Raw genomic sequence first — 4,727 nt, 5'->3', positions numbered from 1 at the left:
ACAGATGTGGTGATGAGAACCGGCCCAATTGTAATCTTTGGAGATGACAGCAAAGGTTTTACAACGGGATATGGTAAGCTGAAAGTTGGAAATGTCATAATTGAAGACATCTCTCTGGTGGAAGGACTCAAGCACAACTTACTGAGTATCAGTCAGTTCTGTGACAAAGGATACGACGTAATCTTTCAGAAGGAAGTTTGCTTAATCCAGAACCGGAAGAACAAGGATCTTACACTTCGTGGTGTAAGAAAATCAAGTTTGTTTATAGCCGACATAGACTCAGCAAGTAAGGGGGAGGTCAAGTGTTTCTACACCAAGGCCTCTGCTGATGATAGTTGGTTATGGCATCGGAAGCTCTCACATTTGAACTTTAAGACTATGAACTCTTTAGTCAAAAGAGAACTTGTGAGAGGACTGCCACAGAAAGAATTCTGTCAAGAAGGACTCTGTGATGCATGTGAAAAAGGGAAGTCAAAGAAAGCATCACACAGGAGCAAAGGCATGACTGATATTGGTTCACCCCTTCAACTGATTCATATGGATCTGTTTGGACCAGTCAACATTCCTTCTATATCAAGGAAAAGATATGCTCTTGTGATCGTCGATGACTACTCTAAATACACATGGGTATTATTCTTACATTCAAAGGATGAAGCAGCACTCGTCATCATTGATCATATCAAGAAGATTGAAAAGGAAGCAGATCTGCCAGTAAGGGCAATCAGATCAGATAATGGAACAGAATTTCGTAATGCTGTTCTTAATAACTTCTGTACTGATAAGGGCATCTCTCGTCAGTATTCAGCTCCAAGGACTCCACAACAAAATGGTGTCGTAGAAAGGAAGAACAGAACCTTGATTGAAGCAGCAAGGACTATGATTAGTCAATCAAGACTTCCAATCTATTTCTGGGCTGAAGCTGTAAGCACTGCTTGCTACACTCAAAATCGTACCCTGATTAACAAAGATTTGGATAAGACTCCTTATGAAGTAATGGCTAACAGAAAACCATCACTGAGCTACTTTCATGTGTTTGGTGCAAAATGCTTTGTGTTAAAAGAAGAGCATTTGGGAAAGTTTGATGCCAAAGCTGAAGAAGGCATATTTCTGGGTTATTCTTTGGAGTCTAAGGCCTACAGGGTTTATCTGATCAATGACGACAAGCTGATTGAAAGCATCAATGTAAGATTTGATGATACCAAACTCCCAAGTCTCCAAAAAGGAAATGAATCAGATTCTCTGGAATTTGAGAATTTAGAAGACATTTATTTAGGAGAAGAGCAACCTGAAGCTGATGCAAGAGAAACTAATGCAAATGAAGAAAATGCTGATCCTGAACCATCTGGAGGAAGTATTGGCAACAATACAAATGATCATCATGGTCACAGTGGTCAAAGTGGAGGATCATCAAATAGGATCTACATCAGCTCAGGGGGAGTAAGTCAAAGTGGATCCACTAGTCACCACACTCAACACAACTATGATTTTGGTGAATCATCAAGATTGAATCTGCCAAGACAAAGGGTATGGAGTAGAGACCATCCTGTTGAACAAATCATTGGTGATCCAGACACAGGAGTGCAGACTAGAAGAGCAACTCAGAATGAGTGCAACTTTGCTGGATTCTTGTCTCAGACAGAACCAAAGAAAGTTGAAGAGGCTCTAAGTGATCCAGATTGGGTATCTGCAATGCAGGAAGAACTCAATCAATTCGAAAGGCAGAAAGTTTGGAAGCTAGTTGTTCGGTGAAATCTACACGCAAGCGCACGTGATCACAAGTAATATATTTGTTCGTTCCCACAGAGACTGGTGAATTAAGAATACGCACCTATGCAACAATGTATGATCAATTATCACTGCCAAGACAATTAACAAGGATTGGTTTCTTTTATACTAATACTTAAATTTACTAATCAAATTCAGAATAGGAAAACACATGGGATTCTAACTTCATTATCGAATTCATCTAGAATTGAAATTACTGATTAACATGCGACTGTTGATCCTAATCAGACAACACGAAAGTAATACATGCCAACTCTCGTTGCACACATATCATACCAATCAAAATCCACAATTAAGACAGAAATCTCATGGACACCAACAAAGCTCAGACCCTATATCTCTATAGCGGTAGTGTAAGCAGAGAGGTTTAATAACAAGTCGTCTATCGTGATTATACAGGGTGATAAAAATAGTTCAAGTCTATCACAAATTATGTTTCATTCACATAATCCTATGTTTACATGGCATAGTTCTAAATTCAATCATCCACTCTCGCTTCAGAGAGAATTAACAAACAACTTAGAAGTTAGCTACGCTCCTAAGAAGAATAAGCACGGCTCATGCAAAGAAATCAACGTACGTTGCAAGATCAAGTAATTAATATTCGTTACTAGACTACATCGATAAATCCATTAGAATCCCATGAAGGCGGTTAGTTCATAATCGAACTAATCGACATCATGAGTTCTAGTGAAAACATTATAAAGAAAAGACAAGAATTGAATGGAATAAAAATGCTTGAATTAATAATAATAAGGATCACACGTTACAGATTTGATGTTCACGATCTCGCTCGAAACTGTCACTTCCTCGCAAAAAACGATCCAATACAAACTGATAATGTGCTTCGATAAAAATTAAACTATGATATTGTTCTCTCCTAAAACTACTTGGAGGCTAGGGTTTACACATGAGAATTTAAAATAAATTGACCAAGTCAACCGGGCCTCGACCGCTGCTAAAATCCGTCAGAAAAGCTGTAAGTTAGCGCGGGCGCGCTACAAGTTAGCGCGGGCGCGCTACTGTCTGTGATAGCAGCTCTGATTCCTTGTTTTTCAGCTCGTCCTCGCGTGCACGCTATTCCTCGCTCCTAGTACCACTTCCGTAGGTGATCACGGTTGCATTTAGCATATGCAACAAGCCCTTTAAACCCCTAGATAGCTCTAGTGGACGAGTGTGCTCTCGTGAGGGTTTGTAGAAGATGTACCCACAAAATCCCAAGTCGTGATGAATCCACAATTCTCTATTCTTGCAAATAATGCACCAAAACCAACCTAAAATGATAGAAAATCACTTCATCACCTCAACTCGTGACCTGCACAGAAAAACAATAAAAACACATCAAAAGACACTAAACACTTAAGTACAACCAACCAATTTAAGCGGAAATGAAGGCCTATAAGTGTGTATAAATACCACTTATCACACCCCCAAACTTAAACTGATGCTTGTCCTCAAGCGTCAAAGACACTAACAATAATACAATGCAATGCATGAATGCAACTACGTGATGAATGAGTGAACTATGAAGTAATCGCCTTGTCAATTATAATACCTCAGATTGTGCTAATGTTCTCAAATTTCACTTCTCTCGCTACCAAGTCAATTACTCTTCTATTTACAAGTGTGGAGTGCCAATGTGTGCAAGCATGCTCTTTTATTGAGACAAGACAAAAACTACTACTCCCACAGAATCCCAATCAAGAATCGTAAAAGTTTAAAACTAACACCCCGTCACTCAAGTCCAACTAAAAGCCAAGGTCCCAAAGAATGTCCACACCCTTCTATTTTATTCCTTATATTTTTTTTTCTTTTTATTGGTGATTAATTGCTCGGTCTAAGGTCAGAGCGCTTCGCAGTGTAAATGCGTTACGAACACCACAAGACTTCACACACCAATTATTCACTCTATTTTAGTGGTTTATTTAACCGTGCAATGGTTGAGATCCCTAAAGATTTATGCACTAGTACCCATGTAGCGAGCGTTGGGTCAACAATCCCAAACCACGAGGGCTTTAGGTTGCTAGGCACAAAGTCCCCTCAGACTTAATTACTCGAGTACTAATGAGCTCAACCTAGTTAATTCTACCACTTATTTTTCTAGTGAATTTATTACTACTAATTTTTTTCTTCTCTTTTCTATTTATTATTTTTTTTTTCTTTTAGAAAGGCATATCTACTCCTCAGTTCCCCCAAACTTAAGATTTACAGCCCTAAGCTGAAGGGTGTCCAACTCAATCCTAGAATTCATGGAATTTCGTCTAAATCCTATCTCAAGAACATATGTGAAGTACAATTTCCAACACAAGCAATTTCCAAGTACTAACCTAGCATTGCAATTGAAATTACTAATCAAGAACTAAGCACATAACTCATCATAGGCAATTAACTTGGCTTAACTTCATAATTCATGCAAATGCTCGTGATACTAACTATGACAAAAAATAGAAAAACGTGATAAATAATCAAAGCAAAATAAAAAAAAACGTGAACTACATGAACTAACTAACACATGCAATAATAAACTACATAATAATATGCTCTTCCTTAGATTACCACCCCCAAACTTAAAATTTTCAATGTCCCCATTGAAAGTGATAAAAAGGCTAGAGCGCCCACATACCTACTCGGAGTCCGAGTCCTCCCCCTCCTCTGCTGGAGGTGAATCAGGTGGAGGATACTGCATCCCTGCTCCGAATACTGGCCACTGAACTGTGACCCCCTGTGCCTGGAAAACACTACCTAGAGCCTGTGTCAAGTCAAAAGCAAACCTCTGGTGGATGTCATGCATGGTATCCATCCGTCTCGCTAGGCGGCGATAATGAGCATCTCCCATCGGTTCGGAGCTCCTCTCCGTCTGTGAAGTACCAGCTCCAGAAGCTCTAGGCTGCTCCCTCCTCACAAATGCTGGACGTCCCCCTGGCACCTCATCATATATGTAC

This window comes from Daucus carota, chromosome 3 (assembly GCF_001625215.2).
Source record: "Daucus carota subsp. sativus chromosome 3, DH1 v3.0, whole genome shotgun sequence".
NCBI lineage: Eukaryota > Viridiplantae > Streptophyta > Magnoliopsida > Apiales > Apiaceae > Daucus > Daucus carota.
The sequence above is the reverse complement of the archived record's forward strand: the minus strand, read 5'-3'. Positions refer to the sequence as shown.